Source organism: Choristoneura fumiferana, chromosome 23 (genome assembly GCF_025370935.1).
Source record: "Choristoneura fumiferana chromosome 23, NRCan_CFum_1, whole genome shotgun sequence".
NCBI lineage: Eukaryota > Metazoa > Arthropoda > Insecta > Lepidoptera > Tortricidae > Choristoneura > Choristoneura fumiferana.
Window position 1 is genome coordinate 17884233 of NC_133494.1, and position 25894 is coordinate 17910126.

The 25894-nt window shown below is 37.6% G+C and overlaps 1 protein-coding gene and 1 pseudogene across 1 annotated transcript in view; one reads left to right on the plus strand and one right to left on the minus strand.

Annotated features, from left to right (window-relative positions):
- LOC141440731 (uncharacterized) overlaps positions 1-25894 on the plus strand; it is a 169471-nt gene that overhangs the window by 43390 nt on the left and 100187 nt on the right. The window lies entirely within an intron of this gene.
- The window catches only part of LOC141441148 (uncharacterized), a 29063-nt pseudogene continuing 3597 nt past the window's right edge, over positions 429-25894 (minus strand).

The window sequence follows — 25894 nt, forward strand, 5'->3', positions numbered from 1 at the left end:
GAACAAACAAACCAACAAAGGAATTAATTGTATAACTTTAGTTCGAACGTTCTACAGTGGGTCAGGAATCAAATGTACTTACCTAATGAAAGAGTCATTTTACGATACCTATCCCTGTGACACTTGCAATAGTTGCTCTTATAGAGTGACTGGCTTATCCCGCGACTTCGCTTCCACAGGAAGATAAAAAATGGCTAGTTAGGTAGCTATCCGGTTGAATTGTGTTTTTATTAACGCGCTTATATTAGCTTCACCTGTACTATTCACTATGTATTTACGAGTAGGTTTGTATGTAACGGAATCTTTCAACTTGATTTCCACCCACACATTTTATTGTTGTATTGATACGAAGGTTGCCAATTTTGCGTAGTTCTGATGACAATACAATAATACTCGTGTGGTACTAACGAACTGATCTAATTAATTTAAGTTTTTTAACCTACCCACAATTTTTATCTTATCTTGATGATAATCATAATTCTGAATGAAGTTTCCTGACCTTTTTCTCAAGGTAGTGCTGTATGCGTGACCAAATATTAGCTGTGTTTCGTTGCAGCAGCCATATCTTCGGTAGCAGCATGCAGTTGACGGGCGTGAGAGCGATGATTCGACGATCACGCATGTTCTCGCCAAATCCAAAACTGGAACCAGGGTTTAGTTGAACCACCTGATAAAGATAATTATTAAGATCAAACACAATCCTACCAATATTCACGCTAAAACTGCTGGACGGATTTGGATGAGATTTGGTATGTAGGTAAGCATAAGTACATACATATAGAATATATGGAAGAACCAGTTTGTAGTCAGTGCTTCAGCACGAGCCAGCATGATTGATAGACGCCCAATATTATAGTACCTTACCTACAAGTAAAGTAGACGACTATAGGTCCACTCCTACTGGCACCGACTTCAAACTGGTGGAAAATAATTTCAATATTTTTGTAGTCGGTTTTTTTTTTCATTTCTTATGTGCAATAAAGAATTTACATGTAATACAAATATTGAAAATGATTGAAGCAAAACTAGCTACCTAGTAATAATATTGCTTATAACATAAATGTAAGTAGATAACAATAAAAAAAAATCTCTGTGTATCTGTTTTCTGTATCGCTTACTATTTCTGGTGTACAATAAAGAGTATTTGTATTGTATTGTATTTTATTGTTCTCAACGCTGGCCTGGCTGGCCGCCACGCGGAAGTCGTCATCTAGCTAGGTACTAGATACTTAATGTGCCTTTCCCCCTAGTACAGTCGCCATCAGATATTTCCGAGCGGCGAAGGTTGGCAAAAATATCGGAACATGCACTCTATTATTGAGAAATTAGAGTTCATGTGTCGATATTTTTGATTACCATTGACAAACTCATACGGATTGCGATATTGCCCCTAGCTCTCAACTCAACTATTTCCTATAACTCTTCTAATCTTAGAATTAATGTTTCTCAAACCTGCATGAAATAAGTTTTCAAATTGCTCGGTGGAGGCGGAGGCGCTCCCACTTCTGGGATTACACTTAGTCTGCAAAAACAAAAGCTGATGAAAAAACCGGCCAAGGGTTCCTTAAAAAAATTGTGGGTACGTAACATACACTATAAACGGGCGTATCTATAACAATTCCGTGTTAGTCGAGCCCTGCTTCTATGCAAAACGTCCAGTTGGGGTCATTTTATATTAGTCGGTTGGTTTTCCTTTCATTTTTTATTATTTGTTGTTTTAGCGGCAATGGAAATAAATACACATTATTTACTAATTTTAGCTGACTATTTGGGTGGAAGAAATAGTTGTATTTTTTGTTGTTATTCTGTTACGTCAGCTAGGAGACAAAAGTAAACTTGTGAGCATAATTTTGATCAAAAATATCTAAACGGGACTCTATTGTTAACGGCGTAGAAGCGTGTTCAGATATTTTTGATCAAATTTTTGCTCACAAGTTTATGAACTCGACTGTAGTACAGTTTAACAGAAGAAATGTTGTGTCACATTACGAGTATATTAATATGCTTATTAGATGACCAATTAGAAGGGGCTTAAAACTACAACAAAAATGCATGCATGTTTGCAACGAGTGACAACAAAAAGTTGATCGACCCATCTACATTCTTAGGTATGATACTTCTTAAGATACATACAGCAGACCTGCGTGACGGGCAGATTGACAAACACACAGACAGACAGTATAACGACATTAATAGAATTCCATAAGGTCGGGTACGAAACCCTAGAAACATCAAAGAAGGTTGCGTCACCCCACCCACGACAGCGAAAACCTTTGCAAAACTTTGTTGAGGATCATGTGCGGACCAAGCAGACTGAGCAGGTGCACTTCCCATTAACATAACATAATACTTATTTAATCCAATTCGATTGTTATGGATTCTTTTGAGTCATAACTGTTTAATGGTTACCTACATAATATGACTAAAGTTCGAAGCATAAATCTTACCTCACTGAAGGTCTTGTACGAGTAGATGAATGTTTTTTCAGTAAGATGTCTTTACTCCCAGCGCTATCAGCACTCTCTCTATTCCCCTCAGCACCCTCACTTGTCGGTTCCATTCGTACGCTTTCGTGCCTCTCCGACGGACGTTGTTTCATAGCACTTGGAGTTTAATAGCACTGGTGGCGCTATGTCTTTTTTCGTCAGAACCCTCCAGATTGTTTAGTTGGTCTTCTAGTTCTTCCAAATGATTAGCAGTGCTTGAACCACTACCTACTTTTATTCCCTCTACTTTGCTTGCAGCCCTACTACCTTTCACTGTGCTTTCTTGCCTCTCTCTTAGCGATTGACTGCTCATGTTTAAATTTTGGTAAGCTCCAAACCATTTCTTGTCGAAATCTTGTTCACTTTCTTCTTCTGGTATCTGAAAATCCTTTCTAACATTATATTATCTATTTAACCTTACCTACCTACAGTAGACACGGGTAATAGTTATTTATGTTACGAAGCAACTTCTATCCCGAAAAATGGTACAGTTCCCGAAGGATCTAAAATAAACTTTGTTTTTTTGTTATGCTTTCACACTTGAAGTAGGTCCCTGCTCCAATGATCGTAATAAAATTTGATAAGGAGATGATTTGAGACCTTGAGAAGGACATATATAGATAGTTTCCGGTAAATTGGACAGTTTCCGCGGGCGCGATCATTGAATTCTTCGCATTCGCAAGCGCAGTCGCGGATAACGGATTACTAAGGGCTAAAAACTTTTCCCAAATTATCACAATCCCAAAATATTTTACTCAAATTATCATTTGTCAAAAAATCATTTGCTTTAATAAAGCACTCTTCCCAAAATATTTTATGGCATAATTTAACCAACTTTTCTGGTAGCAGTTCGTTTCTGTGGGGGACGCAGTTCTACTAGGGCATGCTCCCGGGAATTCCCGGTACTGAAAGTACGGGAAATCCGGGAATTTTCGAATACACTGGTACCGGTTCTGGGAGAAAAAAATCCCGGTTCTTCGGTTCCTTCGGTACTGAGTTTGTAACTAAATTAATTGACGTTTTGAAAATTCAAAAATTACGCGTGGGCTTGTAATGCTGTCACTTAAGCGATTCACACACGCTCGGTTTTATTCGGGTGCAATCGGCATGCTCGGTCCGCCTGCTGCCCGACCTGACGACGGCGACGACGACGAATGGTGAACCAGTGTGCCCCTAGTGTAGTTTTCGGCTACAAATACGTCTCGATCGCGTTCGCGATAAATCTCAATTTGTATGGAAACACGAACAGCGCCTCTAGTGGAACGTTTGCGATGTTCGTGTTTCCATACAAATTGAGATTTTTACGCGAACGTGATCGACACGTATTTTGTAACCGAAAACTTACACTAGGGGTACTGAGGTCTTATTGCTTAACGCACTTGGTATCACAATCGTTTTTTACATTTCTTTCTGTCACTTCGTGTAGGATGAAGGGTAGAAGGAGATGGTAATTGCAACCGCTAATGTCAGCGCGTTAGACAATATGGCCTCAGGTAGTCAAAATATAGCTGTTAGGATTTAGTATTGGTACTATCCTGTAGTCTGTATGTCTAAACGATTGATAATGATAGTGATGAGCTTGTTTGTGTTTTTATCTATGTAATGTTAATTTACACTACCATCTAAATAACAACTAGTTATATGTTAGTGAATTGTGATGTGTTACGTATCTTTTTGTTCTATTTTGTCATATTTTTATATACAGTAATATGCTTGCATTTGACCACAATCACGCCTGATGGTAAGCAAAGATGTTGACTGAGGTGGAGCATGCTTGCCAAATAAATGTCCATTCACCCTAGATTTTAAGACAGCCTCATTGTAGCGATCAGAAAACACAGAAGCTGGCAAGGCTTTCCACTCCTTAAATATCCGGCCGGATAATGAAGGACGAGCGAAAACGCTTTGTGTGAAGTTTAAGGATGCTGACAACATAAAGGTGAAGATTCCGCCTACTTCTGGTCGACCTGTGAATGGAAGGAACTGATGGAATAAGATTGTGTAGCACCGAGCACGAGCTACCCTCTGCGGTGGCGAACTCTGTTAGCAAAAATTTACCACAAAATCGCCGCTAATGAGTTTCTTCATCGCTCGCCGTTCCACCGAATCCAAAGCAGCAACTAGTACTGGGCAGAGCCGTCCTAAAGGTGACAGCAATAGGTACTCCATGCAATACCGGACTCGGGCTCTGTAAGGGTGAAGGAGCTGGTCCGCAATAAAGTATCGCCTAATTTGGAAAGGATGCCAAGCTTTTTCGCAGCGGTTTTCACCAAGGCCTCGATGTGACCCCCAAAGTTTAGTTTGGAAGAAAAGTGCGAATATTCAGCGTTTTTTTTTGTCGTTAGTTTCTGGCAGGTGTTATTAAAAAGGGTTATGCGTAGGGTTAAATTTTTATGAAAATTAAAGACAATACCGATGCTAAATTTCGCGTGATTAAAATTGACGCAATTTTCTTTCTGTTGTGCTTATAAACGTGGGATGCTAATGGCGTTTGACCGAGCGGTCAAAACGCTCGAATATTCGCCCTTAAAACAAGTGTAGCTGAAAGGTGGTGGGAAATAGAAAGAGGCACACACGGACGGAAAATAAACACGACTGAGTTTTTGAAACCGACTAAATTGGCACAGGTGTGAGAAATTCAAAGCCAGAGCAAAAGCATGAGCTTTTCTTACAGCATGGTGGAACGGGAATAACCACACCTGGCGGTAGGCGTTAAACTCACCCAGAAGTGCAACCTGCGCTATAGAGAACCGCCGTAGGACCACCTCAGCCGAGTCACAGAGGGAAAAAACCAGCCCGCACAGTGCGCACAGCGGCAATGCGGAGACATTTGAGCGAACGTTATAGGTAAACAGGCATATAGGATCTTTTCCATACCTGTGTTTTGACTTTTGTTGATTAAATTTTGCACTTTGTTAATTGTTTTGGGTTAAATTACCAAATTATCACTTTACAGGTGTTTCATTTATCAAATTAACAAAAAAAATACAATTCATTTACTCAGTACCGAAAAGTACCGAAATCCCGGAATTCCCGGTTCTGCCCCAGTACCGAAAATCTCAGTCCCGGTTCTGGAAATGGTACCGGTACCGCATGCCCTAGTTCTAACCTAACCTAACCTACTTCTGGTAGCAGTTGGTTTCTGTGGTTGGTTCGTGTGCGAAGTGTCATTTTGAACAAACATTTTCTTTGGAATATAATATTAGCCAAAAGAAAACGGCAGTACACCGCGGGCAACAGTTAATAATAAATATAAGGAAAACCTTAAAAGTACCTTAATGTCAAGTGGTTTGTAATAATACATACATACATAGGGATCATGCAGCGCGTAGTAATTCTTTCCCAGTCGCGTAGTTACGATCACTTGCAATGATTCTATCATCTGGCAGCGGCCGGACAGTATGAAGTAGACGAAGTTCGCTATTTCCACACCATCCCCTAAAAGCGTCTCATTTGGCTCGTAAACTTCATCTTAGCTACTATGCAACCTTCGCGCCTGGCCACCTGTTACAATTACATAATAATATTATTATAGGTATAGATCCGATCTGAAATCCCTATTAATATTATAAATGTCAAAGTAACTCTGTCTGTCTGTCTTTGGGCGAATTTCGGTAGGTATAGAGATGGTTGGGAGTGCCGAGGAAGGACATAGGCTACTTTTTTTCCCGGGATAAGTAGTAGCCGCGGGGTAGCGATTTTAACCCGAATTCTACGCAAACGGAGTCGCGGGCAACAGCTAGTAAACTATAAACAATTACTTTGCTCACCGGCGACCTTAAGATAGACGTTTTGATGGACTAACGTCTGGAATAAATATATCATTTCATTTTCATTTCATTTCATATGGCGGACGTCCGCAAATACGTCTGATTAGGTAGGTACTCTGATTCAATACCTAAACTCTCTAAAATAATTAAATCGTGTAAAACAGTTAAATGGTGGGTCAGCATTTTAAAAAAGTTGCAAAATCATTATCCATGAGTTTTAAGTGGTTACTCTTAGGTACCTAGTTCTTAAAATAAATTTATAATAAGGGGCTGTTTCACCTCCATTGATTAGTGTTAAGTAGCGGTTAGGTGTGATGCCGTCTCTATTTGTTTTGTTCGAATAGACGGAGACGGCATCACATTTAACTGTCGGTTAACGCTAATCAATGAATGGTGAAACAGCCCTAAAAGAAGAAATTGTTTGATAATACCTCATCCAAAGCGTCGAAATAAGTGAAGCCGACATAGCAAGCCGCACTTCGTCCCATTGCTTCTGTACAGACGCTTGCAGTACATTCTTAAAGTCTTCTTTCATTAGTGCCAACAGTTCACAGTGACCTAGTAGCCAATATAAAAATTGAGTAAGTATCTACTTAGCACGCACCTAACGCTAGAACCACGCTGTTACTATGTCTCCACTAAATGTAGTTCCCCTTGTTTATTGTTACTACCAAGATGATAAAGATGGCAATACGCGCTTGCGTAGATTTGGGCTATGTATAAGACTGCGGCAACAAAGGTTTGTCGGTCACAGTTTCGTTACTAAGCTACTCGTCAACAAATATTGACTGCAGTAAGAAATGCGCACCGCACTCAATACTTACCACTGAAAGATTTTTTTTAACTGCTTATGGCATGATTTATCTTTCGAGATATTTACTGTCTTGGGGAATCGTTATGAAAGATATACATATATAAATACACTCTAGAGCAAAAGTTTCGGGTCACTAACATTTACTTCAATATCTTGAAAACGAATAAAGCTATCGTATTGAAATAAATTGAACCTTATAGACAATTTAATAATCCTTCATTACACGTATAAAAAAATATTGGTTGACGTGAAGTAATGCCATTAAAAAAGTTATAAACAAAATGATCGCTTTTTTCTCAAATTAGAACTTCTAATTTTCGCAACTGTCTTTGCTTTTGTTTTTGTTCTGTCATAAAATGTGTTTATAAGAAGTGCCCCAAGTATCCAATAGTCATTATCAAAGTAGTAATTATGAGTACGAGAATCCTCACGCTGCTGGAAATTGGGATAAGTCAGCGAGAAACTGCAAGAATAGTCGGTGTATCGTTGTCTACAGTCCAGCGTGTTCGCCAGCGGTTTCTAGAAACTGATTTGAACCTACGCAGACCAATAACAGGCAGACCCAGGTGTACAACGGAACGGGAAGATCGATATCCAGTTAACACTATGCTGCGAAATCGATTTCTTACGGGAACAGCACTGACTCAACATTTTTTAGGGCTTGGTGGAAGCAACCCTAGTGCTTGGACTGTAAGACGGCGACTTGCTGAAGGTAATTTGAAACCATTTAGACCCGCAAATGGTCCGGAACTCGAGCGGCACCATCGTATAGCAAGACAAATTTATGCACGCGAACATTCAGATTGGGCGATTGAAAATTGGTCAAATGTCATATTCTCGGACGAATCAAAATTTATGCTGTATAAAAACGACGGAAGGTCAAAGGTATGCAGAAGACCAGGAGAAAGATTAATGCAAGCCTGTATTGAAGAAAAGGTGGCGTAAGGTGGTGGTTCGGTTCTCGTCTGGGCTGGAATTTCTGCGGAAAGCCGAACAGAGCTAGTACTGATCGAAAACGGTACTCTTAATGGCGTAAGATACGTGGATGAAATCCTTAACGAGCACGTCGGTCCATTTATGGCAAGACTCGGTGAAAATGCTATCTTTATGCACGATAACGCCCATCCCCACACTGCTCGTGTAGTGGAAACCTACCTCGATGAGGTGAATATTCGTCCCATGGAGTGGCCAGCACGTAGCCCCGACCTTAACCCGATCGAGCACGCCTGGGACGAGCTCGGACGACGTGTGAGACAGCGAGATCCTCCTTCAATTACGCTTCGTGACTTGAAACATGCTTTGGTAGAGGAATGGGAGAACATTCCCAACAGTGTTTCAGAAACTTGGTGTACAGCATGCCGAATCGCATAGCAGCAGTGCAGACAGCACGTGGGGTAATACCAAGTACTAAACTGCGTTAAAACTACTTGTAAATATAAAATCTTAAATGTTTTCAGTTTTGGTTTTGCAAGCAAATTGACGCCATTTTTAATTTGTCGTTTTAAACAAAATAACAAATGATCAGTAATAAATGTTATGCATTTTATTTTAGTAACATTAAATTGTCTATAAGGTTCAATTTATTTCAATACGATAGCTTTATTCGTTTTCCAGATATTGAAGTAAATGTTAGTGACCCGAAACTTTTGCTCTCGAGTGTATTAACCGTTGAAAAGTCAATTTGGCCTGCATGTAATATAGGCTGGCCTGACGCCGCAGCACTGTCACTACTAGATTATTGTATTGTCACGCGATTTACATAAGTATTCCAAATTTCAAGTCAATCTGACTACTGGAAGTTCCTCAAATTTAACTTGCAAGATTTGACTGCAGACAGACAGACAGACAACGGGATAGGTGAAACTAAATAAAAGCTTGTAAAATTGCTGTAATAGGTTAAGAGCACTTAACCTGAACCGGTTTGCACCAATCCATCGCAAAAAAACCCAGTTTTAAAAAAACCGCATCGCAATCGGTCCATCCGTTTGAGAGTTACGATACTACGGAAAGACAGACAGATATTGGCATTAACACCCCTCCTTTTGCGCCGGGGGTTAAAGAACAATTCGCCGAACATTACAAAAACGGCAACGAATCAGCTCATCATCAGGATGTAACACAAAAGAGGGTCAAACGAGTCACGGCCAGGAGCGTCACTGGGGCAGTGCCCCTCGGCCACATTCCTGACTGGTTCTCTCCGCGCCATAAACTATACGAGTACGACCCGCTTCTTGCGAATTAATACTTTTCCTGCCACTTTGTCACGTGCGGCGATTGGATCTTTATGGTAATTGATCGAGTAGCCTGTCTGTACTAGACTTATTCAACGTGTGACTTCCATAATAACATAATATTTTAAGTGCTGAAAGCATAAGCACTAATAAACGTAAAGGTAAACCAAAAATATATGACTATTGTCAAGAGGGCGCTATTGTTCTTATTTATATGGCAATAGTTCAGTATAGTCGGAACAATGACATCTTGACTTGTCTACAACGTTTACCTGTTAGCTCTGATGTTAAACTGGAAAGATTTTGTAGTGAAATAGTTTAATTCCCCAAGCGTTTTTTTTTCAGTAGTTTATTATAAACATTATTTACAATGATTTGTTGTTGACTACGAATCGGTTTGGGCATTTTGTTATTGTCCAAAGAAACCGCCACAGTGACACTGACAATCATTAAAATTATTGCCAGTGGTAAGAAATTAGTTCCAATGAAATTCCGCAACATGGCGAGTAGTCATATATTTCTAAGTAGTATTTCTAGTAAAAAAAAAAATACAAATATTCGGCAAGTGTATTAACAAAGCTTGGCGATTGCACGAACTTCGTTAGTTGTTCCGCTGAAGTCAAATAGCAGTGACATACTTCGATTTGCAGTTACGTAAGCTCTGCTGACATAACATTCGCTGCCTCTCTGAAACGTCAAATAAATGTTTGCATTGCATTACATTGCAAATTAATAACTCTCCATTAGTAAAAGTAGTTGTTAGTATATTTTCTCAATAAAACGGTTCTCAATAGTTAAAGCTATCGTTAATTAAAATTTATGTTTTTATGGATGTCACACGTTTGTAAATCGATTACTAATCGATCGATTATTTATAACACAATATTTTGAATTGCGATTGTGTGTATCTATACTATGATTGATTGTATCTATTATAGTCCTAATATTGTAAATTATATGATTGTCTGTATTTATAACATTAATATGATTGTATCTACATTAGTCCCGAATATTGATATTGTTTAACTTTTCTAATATCTGTTATATTAACGGAATAATTGCCTGGCTACTTTTAACGTTTACATCCTGTGTATCCTGCCTAAATTGAATAAAGATGTTTTGCCTTTGACTTTGTGAGATAATAATATGTACTTAGGTAGTACATAGGCAGTACGAAACAGGGTCAGATTTTTAATATGCGTGTGTTTTTCCAACTCACTAATTGGCTTGCTTGCGAAAAGCAATTATTTAGCAAATATTTATTCTAAAACGAATCCTGTTACTGGACTAAGATAAAAGGGTTCCAACGATGACACACTGCTTCCAATTTATTAATACCGTAATGCTTTCGTAAGGCAAACATGATATTTTCCGAAACCAATTACTAGATAATAATCCTTTAACAAAATTGATCTTGCAAGCTGGGATTGACCTGGATTTGGATTTGATTAAAAAAGATATTATAAAAATATCACAGTTACTCGTATTATTAGACTTTCTGAAGCCATTATCATCATATCAGCCATAGGACGTCCACTGTAGGACATAGGCCTGCCACATAGATGCATTGGTAGATGCATAGGTGCGTTGGGTCCATTCCAGGGTAGCCAGTTGGTAGTTAGCGCCGAAGCAGAGCGCCACCAGCATTTACGCTGCTTACCCTGCTGCCTACTCAATGCACGCCGTAGCCATAAACCACAGTACAAGTAACAAGGCAGTATAGATTGACTACGCCGTATTCTTGAAATTTATACCTACGGCTGGACAGAGCGCTAGGGTTGGCGTCTACAAAAAGTATAAATTAAAAAAAAAACAAAACAAAAAACCCGACTGCCTTAAACACAGTAGCAGTAGTAGGTTTTTAACACAGTAGGTTCGCTATTTGAAGGGATCGCTAATGCGGATCGGAATTATTTATATTATTTTATAGATTTATTATGATTAACGTGAAGGAGTGATGAACACAGACACGCACGACACACTCACAAACTAGGATGTAGTAGGTATCTATCGTATCTACTTAAGAATAAGTTTTCATTTCATTTTTAATGTCATATCATAATTTACATTTCAAGTTTATTTCGCACGCAGCTTACATGAATTTGGGCCAACGTGCCACCGATTCTATGCCTCTAGACTCCCCAGCACAGACGTATTATCGATACAGACAACACAGGCAAGCCGATCCTACTAATTCTCAACAGAGGTTTTTCCGAACCGGTGGTAGACTTTTTTTGACATTCATAAGTGCTTGTTATTGCCTAAATTGAATAAAGATATTTTGACTTTGACTTTGAATTTTATAAATGAGAACATTTATTTTTGTGTTGTTTGTTATTTATTTATTAATAGATTATGTATTTTATTTCAAAACTTATGACGGTGGAAGCATTCTACACTTCCACTGAACGTAGATATAAGTAGTTTAGATATAGTTAGTGTTTAGTATTGTAACTAAGAGACCCCATACATCCCTGTATTTTTATTATTACTATTTTTTTATTTTTTTTTTCTTTAATGTATATGTTTTTAAGTATTTTATTTGTAATTATATATTATGAAAAAATGACTTTCTGAAAAAATGATATTTTAACTATCGATATTTCAATTTTCGATATTCAGATACTTCGTTCTAGATAATCTTGCTTTTGAGTACAATTGCAGCCTGGTGTTGCAGGTGTCTATGGGCGGTGGTGATCTCTTATCATCAGGAGATCCACTTGCTCGTTTGCCATCCAGTAGAATAAAAAAAAATACAAAATTAAATAGCTGCAATGAGTTAGACACTGGACTGTATCTTTAGGTACATGTACAGGATGGAAAAAATGTATGGGCCATTGGAGGGCAACTACCTTAAATCCTTTAGTTAGCTAATTGTACTGAAAGGAAACCTTCCTTTATTTTTAAAATTAAACAGAACTGCATTCAAAATTCTTCTAAACGTCGCTTGTCTTAACCGGGAATTGAACAAACTAAAAATAAAAAATTAACATTTGTTATTTTATTATACGAATCGATAAGATTATTGTTCAGGATAAAATTTGTCTAATAAAACACATGGCCTTCCTTACACTCATCTGTTGTACGAGATACCATGAAATGATATTAACAAAACGTGTTATAGTACTGAACAGGAACTAAGGGATGCGGTAGAAAATGTTATTAGGAGCATAGACCACAACACTTCGAACCGGTGGTAGATTTTTTTGACATTCATAAGTGCTTGTTATAGCTAAATTGAATAAAGATATTGACTTTGACTTTGACTTGCAGAGTGCTACACGAAATTAATTTCACGAAGGCTAAATTTCTCTATCCAGAAGGAGGGAGTCATTTCGAACAACTGATCAGTTAAAATATTAAAACTCTTTCTCTTTTTAATAGCCGTCTGAGAATTTTTTTTTATGTTTGCATGTTCTTCATATTGATGATAAAATAAAATTAGTATTAGTTATAGCTTTTTTTATTTCAAACACCAAATTCGTATAATAAAACTGTTTATTTTTTAGTTGGTTCGATTCCCGGGTGAGACAAGCGAAGTTTAGAAGATCTTTGAATGCAGTTTTGTTTCATTTTAGAAATAAAGGAGTGTTTCCTTTCAGTTTGATTAGCTAACTAAAGGATTTAAGGTGGTTGCCCTCCAGGGCCCATAGATTTTTTCCACCCTGTATAGTGAAGAGACAATATGGTGAAAAAAGCTCCACTGAATACTAAATACCCATTCACCTTGCCGTAAATAATGCCAGATTATAAAATTCAGGAAAGATCTGCGCAGGAAGTGTTCCACAGCTGTAATTACGAATGATAAGAGGAAACACTTTGTGCGAGGAATACTTAAAACGGAGTGAAGGTCCTTGACTTTGTTTTGTCGTATAAACTCGTCTGGCTACCGAAAGCACGTGCTGAGTTTTTTTAACCCCCGACCCCGATTAATATGAATGTTGTATAGATGGTACGGAACTCTTTGTGCGCGAGCCCGACTCGCACTTGGCAGGTTTTTGAGATACTTATTGAACTTTAAAATGACATACAACAAAATATGGGCATTTAAAAAAAAGTGTACCTACCCTTTTAAATTTTTAAAATTAAAAAAAATGTTTTTTCTATTCAGAGTCAAGAGCACAATCGATTCCGATCGTTTATAAAATTACCCCATTTTTTAATACAAAATTTTATGAGTCAAGTTTTGTCACGTCCATACTGAGTGTATGAAAAAAACGTCGCAAAGCCTGCATTTTTTTGGGGACAATTTTTTAAACTATCGGAATCGATTGTCCTCTTGATTCTGAGTAGGAAAAACCATCATCATCATCATGTCAGCCGAAAGACGTCCACTGCTGGACATAGGCCTCCCCAAGGCTCTCCACTCAGACCGGTCTTGTGCTTTCCGCATCCACCGCGATCCCGCGATCTTAACCAGGTCGTCGCTCCATCTTGTTGGAGGCCTACCGACAGCTCGTCTCCCGGTACGTGGACCCCATTTGAGAACCTTCTGACCCCATCGGCCATCAGTCCTGCGAGCAATGTGCCCCGCCCACTGCCACTTCAATAACTAAGGTTACCGACATAGCCCGAAGAATTGCGGAAAAACCATATTTTTCCAAAATTTAAAATAAAAGAGAGGGTACACTTTCTTTTGAAAACGCCCATACAACTTTACACAATAATGATTATTATTTATTTATTAATCAATAATAATTACAGCATTACGGTAAAAAACCAATGCGCTGCAAAATTCAATCAAACATACAAAAAAAATATGTCGGTTATTAACGATTATTGAAATCCAAATCCATTTATTGTCAGACTGTCGATAGTCATACAGGTGTTAGGTACATACTTAATAGTGCGTCACAATCAACCGATTTACGTTATACGACATTTAGTTTTAGTCAGCAATTTTATGTAACAATTAATTAATTCAATTAGGTAGATTTGATTTTAAGCAGACAGAGAGACAGCGGGACAGGTGAAACTAAATAAAAGCTTGTAAAAACTGATATCATCCTTTAAAAAATTAGGAATTACATTATGTCGTTGAGAGTGCGATGCCGGGTCACCAATAATGGCTAATGCCACGTAACTTATTGAGATTTCGCATCTGGCATATTTAATATAAACACAAGGATATATCACTTAAGCTCTGAAAGTAGGTTGCATTTAACATGAAATCCGTGTTGTAAATTCGATTTGCATCTTCAGGGATGTAAGTAAATTTAAAACTCGAATGGTGCTCCTTTGTATTCACGAACTGGTAAACAACGAGATTATTATGTGTAAACTTACCTCCAAACCTCCATGCTGGCATAATGCTGCTGGCCAGATGTGCCAAAGCAAAAAAAAAACAAAAGACGGTTTGGCGGGATACATTTTATTCCGCTCTGTTACAAATCGCGTATGTATACATTTATAACGGTTTTTCTATATTTCCTCGCATTTGTGATGAAAAGTAGAGTGTTCAACTCGAGTGTAAATCAATTCAATCAATTACACCCGCAAACTATAAGCACCCTCGCTCGCTTTGCTCGCTCGTTTATCACAACACTTGTTTATCAATCTACAATTAATTTAAACCCTCTCCTGCAATAATTCAAGTCAGCTACGCGGTATTAGCTATTGTTGGCTACGCGGAATAGCAGTATTATTAAGGATGAAATTCATTACATTAGCCAGTAAGGTTCTATGGTATCACAAATCAAATTGATTTGACTGTACACATTTGAACAAATCGAAGCGTGACCCAAATATAGAGTCAACAATAAATATCCAATTACAAAATTTGGATAATGCTTGGTTTGTGCCGCGTAAATAAATCATGAAGTTTTAACGTCGCGCTGGCTCGTTTCGTTTCCATCAATGATGGATGCCATCAGGGTTCAAATAAGCCTATCAATTACAAAGTTTTCTCCATTATGCCGACAGATCACCCTAGTAGTAAACAAAGCAAATTGTTTGAGGTGACACGATCAATGCATATTCAGTTTGGCTACGAAATATTTCGAAAATACAAACTGAGACATGGATGCACAGAAAAACCAGAAAAAGAGACCAGCGCTGGGAATCGAACCCAGGTCCTCAGAAATCCGTGCTGCGTGCTATAACCCCTACACCACCGCTGGACTGGAATCTAGACACGAATTTTTCCTATGCATATATCTCAGGTTGCTTATTTCTACTACGCTACTTATGCAGCAGCACTAGCGACATCTATGTTCTGCTCTCATCGAGAGACGTCACACTCTTTCGGAACCAACCGCTCACCCAGCAATCAAATTATGATTACGAAATATTTATAATTTTATTCTACCAATACTACGTATAAATAATATTTACTGAAGTGAAACTATCCTAAGCTTAACAAACTTACATAAAATAAAATAAAGAACTATGTCTGCCATCCAAGTCTTTAGTATAATTAATTGGCATTGATCCGAAAACATTTGAAACATTTTCGACTCAAACGCGGTGTTTAAAATTGTTTGCATCATTTTAGGCGCGGAATCCTGAACAGAGCAAATACTGTATCTCCCACGTTATTTACAGTCGCATTTTTGCATAACAAACGGCTAAATTCCGGCAAACTTTTGCAAAAAACAGCCAACTTTCCGGCCAAATTAGCGGCAAACACCCAAGCGTTATTAACCAGATGCTCGGAGCAAAGATAATGTGCAGAATATCTTATTTATTGCCCGCCAAGTTCAGGGGCGAAGTTTTCTTTTGTTTGGTTGGCAACATTGTTTTATGAAACTAAGTGTTGCCATGGAGGAAACAAGGAAGAGAAGCCCACGAAGAAGCTATACCAGAAGATGTTTCGATATTCCAACTTCTATAAAGTCGACAGACCGAATTTTAGCTACTTATAGCTCTTTATCATATATATATAAGCGTACGACGTCATAGGGAATATATGATTAAGTTGTTTGTGGTCTAACAATTAAACTTTAACTATATTTAGGTATGTTTATCCTGAACTTAAATTAAGTAAATATATTTAAGGGACTTCCTTAGGCAAGGTTCCGAAGAGGCTGGCAGTGTTCGAATGCGTGGGTCCAGCACTAGAAAATATTCAGGCTGGAGACTAGTACTATATGCTGGTACTAATTTGTACTGGATCTAAGCACGTACTCTATTGAATTGGATCAATGGGTTCCGAAATTTGTGGGGCAGGTGAGATTTAGTGAGATTTATTTCACCAACATGCGATAGGTAATGCAATAAAATTATAGTTCAACGTCACGTAGAAACTAGAAACCTACTAACTACTACTACTTACTTCTGTCTATTGTAAAGGTTGCTTGGAAGATATTACTCTAATGCTATTGCTTACCTTGGAAAATCTCCACATACCCTACCCTACCCTACCCTATCGTGTTGTTAACTCGTGGAATGCTCTCCCAGAACTTGTGATAAGTGCACCTTCAGTGAACAGTTTTAAAAGTAGACTAGACAAAATACTTAAAGAAGAGAGACTAAAAACACAAGTGCAGTGATGTACACGCATCAGCTCTAAGAGCTGCTAGTGTATCATTTCAATAATAATAATAATAATAATACATACAAAGAAGGAAAGAAAGAAGACATTTATATATTCACTAACCGAGAGACATATATACAAAAAAATAACACAATGATACATACACAAGAAAACAAAAAAAAAGAAAACGAAAAAATACAGGATAAAACAAATGAAAAGAAAGTGGAACGGTCGCTGACTCAGAATTATACCTACAATAAAGGATTATTGTATTGTAAACCTGCTCATCTGCAAAAAATGTACAATATTCGTATTATATCGGTACAGCACACACGTAACAACCTCAATCCAAGCTCTCAGTGACAAAGGGACACAGTTACTTAAAGGAATGATGGATCGTTAAAGAGTCGAGCCGTAACCAAGTTGAGATTCAGGTCCAGTCAACATCCAACTAACTAGCTATATCTAAGATTTAACCCATTCCGTTTTACCACTTGTCGTTGCCGCTTTGTACTGCGATAAAAACCTATGTTTACTACCTCCATGGTATTGCCATAGATTATAGAATAAACCAGAAACAGTACCCGTCATTAACCTTTAAAGCGTTAGGCTGTCTAAAATGTGTGGCCCAGATACTGTATAGGTAATGAATAACGGGTGTATTAAATATGGAGGTAATAAAAGTTTGAAAGCCATACTGAGCAACAGTATCTAGTTAGCCCTCATTGGATCATCATGGTTCCACTTAATTAAAATTAAAATTTAACTTTTTTTTCTAACAAACTTAATCGTATATTCAATGTACGCCATCCTAGTACCCAACTGAGACGTCGCCTGTCACGCTACAAATATAAAATATTTTGCTTTACATTGCTTTTTCGAATAAACTTTAGTGTAATAAAAATTAAAAAAAACTAATTATTTTTAAAAGTCCCTGAAGTAACGTTGTTGAGTTTGACGAGTACGATCTACGTTTTAATTATATGGCCGTGGCCACACGGTATTGTCTATTACTGTGTTCATTACGAGTATAGGTACAGGGTGAAACGGAAGACGTGAGCGCCCTACCGGGTTAGATTAACTTTTTTTTAACTATTAATTTTAAAGCTGTTGCCCGCGACTCCGTTCGCGTAGAATTCGTTTATCCCTATCCCGCGGGAACTATGCAAGGAGAGAGAAAGAGAGACATCAGAAGAAAAGAATACAAAATAAACATCGAAGTGCTTTCCACATGTGTTATAATATTTAATGCCCAAACTCACGAGTAGGATAAGAAGTAGAGTGAGATAAATTGAAAATACAAACTGAAATATAGATGCACAGAAAAAACAGAAAAATAAGACCATCACTGGAATCGAACCCAGGTCCTCGGTAATCCGTACCGTGTGCTATACCGCTACACCACTGATGGTCAACGGTACCGACACGAATTTCCCTATGCACCTCATATCTCAGCTTGTTTGTTTCTTACTTAGTCACTTAAGCAGTGACGCTAGCGACATCTATGCCGTAGCCCTCATCGAGAAACTCGGCACTCCATTGGAACTAACCGCTCACCCGGACAAGAGATATCGTTACTAAGCCATCAAAACAATCTTAATTTAGAGTGAGATAGTTAAATGCTCCGCGCGTTTTTAGGTTAAATTGTAGACACAATTGTCCGCTCAGATTGTAAAGCTTCTGTTTTATTTTATAATCTATGGGTATTATTGCTAACAAAGTTTCCTCTATAACTTTACTATATTACCATTCCTGCCACGTTAAGTTTCATACTAAACTTTTACTTAGATTGGGTAAATGTAAGAACTTTGGGTTAAGTTAGTAATCTCATCAATGATTGTCAAGTTGCGTTGTGCTGCGCTAGAACTTTAACATTGAGAAATGGAGGCACTGAGTTAGCCAGAAAACTTGAGGATATTATAGTTTGCAGTAGTTAGCTATTCAGTCTTATCGGTAAGTCCAAGTTTTCTGACCAGAACGGACGCTTTGTAATACGATGAAGTTTACTATTCTTAATAATTCAAGGCTACAATAATAACGTAAAGCGTATTTTTAAAGTCTTGAATCATAAAATAGAACTAAATTGATTGGCTTTTTGACCCATTTTGGTCCATGGGGTCCTGCCGCACATAGAATCTTGAAAAAATACTAAAGCCCCTGAACTGGAGACCAAAGGGCTGGCAGCTATCCATCGCCATGGGACAATTTCTAGACAGACAGACAACAAAGTGATAATATGAGGTAAGGAATCCTAAATATTCAAGTCAATCGGTCACTAGACGCTAGACGGGTGAAGTATGAACCTATACTAGAGTATAGAAAACCTTAACATGTAACTGCTCACAGTCACGCTAGCTCAAAACTAGGCTTGGGATCTTCTGACCTTAAGCCTAGCGGGCACGACCTATGATTGACCTGAGATGATAGTTATGGCGGGCGGAGGCGCTTTACGAGCGCTTGAGGTTAAGGAGATACTTTATACGTATATTTTGTGTAGTTCAAGGGAAATTCCGGGATTTAAAGGTCAAATTGAAAATATCTTTATTCAATGTAGGCTATATTATTCGTATACCTATTCCATATGTATATCATAAAGTTGACATAGATTTATATTCTTGTTTTTACCTTTAATTATTATTTAATTTTACTCTAATTTGACATTGTAAATTCTATTTTTATTTTTATGTATACATTTGACGATCATTTTGTGACTTTCTTATAATTACCTGACATGTGTTTATAATGTATTTTTTCAAAAGGTAATATTTAAATCTATCTAAATGTATCTATCTATCTATATGAATGTCAAAAAGTCTTCAATTATCAAATTTCTTGTTTCTTTGTTCTCCTCTAAATTCCTTGTGGTAGCTCTGGCTACAAGGGACAGTATAGGCAGTTTGGATTCTATAAAGAAGTCGGAGTCATTAAGCGGAGTCGGTTCCGATATCGGAGCTGGATTTAGTGAATCAGATCACTTTTCGGAGTCGAGATTACCATTTCTAGTTCTCACGTTCTCACTTATCATTCGATTCATACACTCAACACTCACTGCATCAGGCCGTGTATCCGAGACGGACTCAGAGGCCTTGTCCAACACATTTGGAATTACAATCGTTACGTTAATCGTTACTTTCTGATATTATACGGTATAAGACGAGTACCAATTGAATTATTTAATTTAAATGCTACGGAGAAGCGAGATCGACGGGATTTGTGCTCACAAACTTACACGGCTTATACATTTTAACACGAATAATGGAATAAAACTGTATGCTTAACGTTGTCACGTCCTACTTTCAAATATCCTGGTAATAGGACCCTGTATGATTGAGAAGGGTCCTGAAGAAATTTGTTGTCGCGTTGTCGGCAAATGACTTGCATCAATATTTTGTATGCTCAGAGGACAGGGACTCTGACTCTGAGCCAGATTAGGCTAGTGGAAATCTTAGATTAACTTAACATTCGTTTCAAACTAAAACAATTATTTTGCTCAACCGCCCAAACTTGCTATGCGTTTTTTAGCTTTGTTTGCAGTGACCAAAGTAGTAGTTGGTCATTGATATGGACCTCCGCAAAGTTGCATTCAGCTGGCGCTTTAATAATGTCCATAAAAATTTATAATAAATTACCAGAACAAATGAGAGATGAAGAAAAAGATACAGTGTTCATAAATAATTTAAAATAACATGTGAGTTAAAAAATCATATTACAGTGTTCAACAATATATAGAAGATAAATTATAGTATGTATGGAATGCAAATATATCAATGTAATAAAATAAAATAATAACCAATAAAAATAATAATCTATGTAATAATTAATTAATATAATAATAATATTTATACTAAAATTATTAATTATGTAATTGTAATCTTAATTGCTGCGCCCAACAGGGTACATAATGTGATCTCCTAGTTTAAGTCACACCACCTGTAAAACCATCATGTGGTCATGTGCAATAAACTATTGAGTATTGAGTATTAAAAGTAACGCCTGATTCAATAAATTATTATTCAACATTCGTTTGTCATTAACATTTTTACTTTTGCTAGTCAATGCAATCATAAGATAACAGTCATTGAAAAGTATTTCGATACAAATGACTGTAACCGAAAAACCTATAGGGTACCGGTTCTCATCAAAATTTGGTATGAAGGCAGCACTTATAGCACAACCAATAAAAAGTCTGAAAATCTTAGTTTTTTATGCCTTTCCGTCTACGCCCACCATCTAAAATGACCTCTGTACATTTTGCTTACAAGAGGGGCTCTGCTAACACTGGACATTCATCATCTTCAAGTGCCTCTCCAACTACAGAATATGGGCAAAAGAATATTCATAGATACCTACAAAGTACGGGACCCTCGGTGCGCGAATTCGACACGCACTTGGCCGGTTTTATCGAAGCTGTTTGTCAAGAGGATAGCCATTATTAGAAGTGTCGGCAGGACGAGGGGAAACGTTTTGTCGGGGACACTTCAGATCTCCTTTTTAAGTAGTTTGGGGTTCCCACGGAACCCGTTGAACGGAGGTTGAACGTTAGTGCTTCAACCTTAGAACTAAAGCAATAAGAGGGATAGAAACGTTTGTAATTTACTTCGAGAAATGATTTGTCCTTTGTCCCTTCTGTTTGCTAATATTGCCTTCACGTTTCCTCATTTAACTGTCCGAAGAAAAGTTAAGTTTTCGGAGCGTATTTATGTCCATTTTTATGGTTCTTATAATTCATTTCATGTGATATTTTTATATCCATGAAAATTGCATAATGCCTGCGGGATAGTGCTAGTCTTATTAGGCTGTGTTTCCACCAGAGACGTACGAGGACGAGTTGCGAGGAATGTGTTTTCCATGAATCAATAGAAATTCTTCATTTACCTATCCTCTTACAGCGCAGCTCTAGTGGAAACAGCTAAGCGGAGCGAAGCTAGGTAAATTAAGAGAAGTCTCTTCGTTCCATTCTCCATACAAACGTAGTCCTGGTCTCATTTGAAAACAGAAATAGATGAAATTTTGTAAGTATGAACTAGACGTACCTGTGGTTTTTCAGATTTTCATATAAATGTGTAATATCAGAATTACAGGAGCCCAAAAGAACGATGTCAACTTTGCACGAAAATTACAGACTAATAAAGCATTTTTACAAAAATCGAAAAAACCACAGGCATAGACAATATAATGAATATCTTGATTGTAAAATATCATTGATTTCTGTGCTAACTATAATATGAGGACAAAGAAACCCAAAATTCAACCGTCCAAATCTTGAAAAAGCCTGCAGCTATCTCGATATTAATTACGGACGTCGTTGCGGAAGGCATGGGGGGACGGCTGCGAGCGCTTATGTCACGAGCGATAAAGACAGCAATATCCCAAACGAATACCTACCGTAGCCGTGCGGCCGGCAGGGAAACTTCTCTTCTATTGGTTCATGAAAAATACATTCCTCGCAAATCTCTGGTGGAACCCCAGCCTTACTCATCTGCGAATGTGTACGCCTTCTACTTACCGGAGTTCGGTCCCTCAAAGAGCGTGATTAAAGATCCGATCTTCCGGCTATTCATTCATTCAGTCGGCATCGGGTCTTCGTTGCCACATGCTAATGTAATTAAGAGTGTTCGGACAGGAAACGGGGTCAGGGAGTGTTGAATAAAGGTATACAAGTAGCTGTGTACATACTTAGGTGTATTACGCATTATACCTACGTAGGTACAGGTCGATTCACAAGAGCTGGCACGAATGGATTGAACGAGTGAATGAAAGTATCTGTGTGTTACCGGATTGACGGGTGCAAATTTGCACTGACGTTTAATAGTGCGAGGACATATTAAGCTAATTTTATTAGTTGGTATCGATAAAAATGACGTACAACCGTTGTGTAATTTTCAGAATTCGAATTAAGAAGAAAAGAGAACTTTCTAGGTCAACTGTAGTCATCATCCCAGCCTATATACGTCCCACTGCTGGGCACAGGCCTCCTCTCAGAACAAGAGGGCTTGGGCCAGTTACCACGCGGGCCCAGTGCGAATTAGGAACTTCACACACACCATTGAATTGCTTCGCAGGTTTGTGCAGGTGCTGTAGTAATTGGAGCCAATTCAAACAATTTATAGTGTTGATGAATTTCTTCTGTACGACCTTAGTTCCATTTCTTTTCCGGATACAATATCATTTAATGTTTTTAAAGTTGAAATTCCGATGTTTTTCTCTAACACCATTTGAAGTTTTTTGTGAATAATTTTATCCCGAGGATCCAAACGTAATCATCATGACCTTTTTAACTTATGGACAACAATATGACGTTGGTATTCAAACTTAGCCATTAATTGTAATAATGATGGTTAAAAATTACTTTTTATCGATGTCGATAAACTTAATAGATTTTTAATTAATCACTAGCACTGGTACATTTTTGCCCCCACTTTCGTTGAATCAATTATTGTGCCAGTTTTTGTGAATCGATCTGCATATAGAACATTTTCTGGGTATCTTCTTTTTGACTATTCGGTGACACTCGGTGTCGAATAAGTTGGCAGTAAGCCTCAGAATGGCCTGTATTATTGATTTTGATGGTCCCGTACAGTCCTAGGGGTAACAAGCAGTTTGTCAAATTATTTCTATAAAATAATAATTAACGATCACTCTTTTCTAGAAACAATGCATTTAACTTCCCCCTTGTCCAAAATTTTATGGAAAATCTTCGCGTAGGTAAAATGATTCTCCTTATATTTTTGCGAATATCCTGAGTGGATGAGACGAAGAGTGAGTTGAGTGAGTGAGTCATTTAGTGATATGGACTAGAAAGAAATTTCCAAGCCGCTCTCTTTTCCTCGTTTCCTTCTGCAGCCTGTATTCGTTACATGACAGGTGGATACACAACGACCGGTTGGTTCAAAGCAGAAGAGGAAAAAGAAGTTACTAATTTATTTATTTATTTATTTGGGAAACGAACAGCATATATGACACAGTTGAATATAAATTAATTTAGATGATACATAAGCCAAAACAGTTTCCACTTATAAAGAAGAATAAAAATAAACTAATTTTAAAAATATAAACTTTGGTTTAAATAGGTTACTAAACTCATCGCGATGCCTACCCTACAAAGAAGCTATCTACCGTAGTTAATATAGAAGTCAGTGACTAATTAGAACCCGCACTTGATAAGCGAGTAGCAAGTTAGTGAAAGTACAGCGCGGTCAATCGGTTCGGTAACTACAAAAACTTGATGTGCCCAAACTGTTCTTGTTTTTGTTGCGATACATTTTTACGGTCGTTCCGTTTTGGATCTGATTTGATATCACTTATTTCTTTGTTTTTACTGTGAGGTCTCATTCATAATTATATTTTGCAGCGTGCGTAAGTATTTGTGTTAAGTTTTCTTGAAGCGAGTAAATTATTTTAATGAATTATGCATGATTTCAATTGAACAGCGAACACAGCTTTTTAACTATTTTTCCGTGTGAATCCAGTGGTTCGATGAGTGATTGATGGATGATTATATACCTACGACCCTTCGAGCAGAGGATTGCGGGTTCGAACTTCTGAAAATTTCCCCTCTTCTATTTAAGGTACCTACTTCAGGTAATTGTCTGCTAATCAAGGAGCTAAAGAGCTCCATTAGTTTAGGCTGAGCGTCGTCTGACAGTTAGCTACGTTTATTGAAAATGAAATGAAAATTAGAAATAATTTATTTTCCAATGGTAAATTACGTTACGTTAGAATTTACCTCCATAGCTAGAGCTACTTAACCTAAAGGTAGGAACTAAAGTTTAACAGCGGTTCACACACTAGGTCGGGCCTGTATCGTGAGAAACCAGTTACCAATACCACAACCAATTTGGCATAAAAAAAACTGTAAGATTTCGCTTTTACAGAGCAGCTGATGGCTAGCATGCATAAAAACTCTAAAAGAATCGTACAAGCTATAATTTAAAAGAAAATGCCAACCGATATTGTCTTTTTCAACTTTGATATTGGTAGAAGCATAGCTAGCATCGATGGAGCTATAACCGATAGTGTCTTTTCAAACTTTGACATTAGCGGAATCATCGGTAGTATCGATGGAGTTATACTTATAATCGATAATGTCTTCTCCAACCTTGATGTTGGCGGAATCATCGATAGTGTCGATAGAGTTATAACCGATAGGGTCTTTTCCAACCTTGACATTAGCGGAATCATTGATAGTATCGATAGAGTTATAACCGATAGGGTCTTTTCCAACTTTGACATTAGCGGAATATCGATAGAATCCATAGAGTTATAACCGATAGGGTCTTTTCCAACCTTGACATTAGCGGAATCATCGATAGTATCGATCGAGTTATAACCGATGGGTCTTTTCCATAGATCGATGGAGCTATAATCGAGAGTATCATCCAGTTCCTGTCTTTCAACCATAACATTAGCAGAATTGTGGTAGTATCGATCGAGCTATTATGGTGTGTTTCGGATCGTCCATGTCTTATGTTTCAGTTGTTAGTGTTCAATCATTCGGAATCATTAGCAAGGAAATTACCAACAAGAGTGTCTCAGCCAACATAGTTCAATCATTGAAATTGACTGTTGTAGAATTGCAGCTTTGTAAAATAAGTAAGTAAATATAAATAAGGAAGTAAAGGTTTACAGTACTCGCAAAGATAACATTAAATTAGCTTAATTCTGCCTCATGAAAACGATAGTGTAAATTATTTCCCTTAGTTTACTTCTCTTTGACCGCGCAGACGGAAAATTTTAATTACATTCCAGAAACAAAGCTTTCGAGTTTTCAGTAACATTATGGCTCTGTTTTTGTACTATTTGTAAATGAGTCTGCTTATTAGTTAAGGGATTAAAATTGGGCTGTTTGTGGTTTTCAACCGTCTTCAAAAAGAAGACACCTGATTTAGGGTCACGTAATAAAATGCAAAAACTGAACCATTATAATTTCAAGATGACTGTCGATCTTTCAGTGGCTTAGCTAGAGACTTAGTACTGATTAGAAAGCTGTTATTTGGCATGTTCAGACAATGATCACTCGGTCAAGCGATAGAATAAAAAAATAGGGTAGTACAATATCCGACACCTAAAATGGAGATGATTTGTGACAATCATCTGCAGAATGAGATGGATTGTCACAT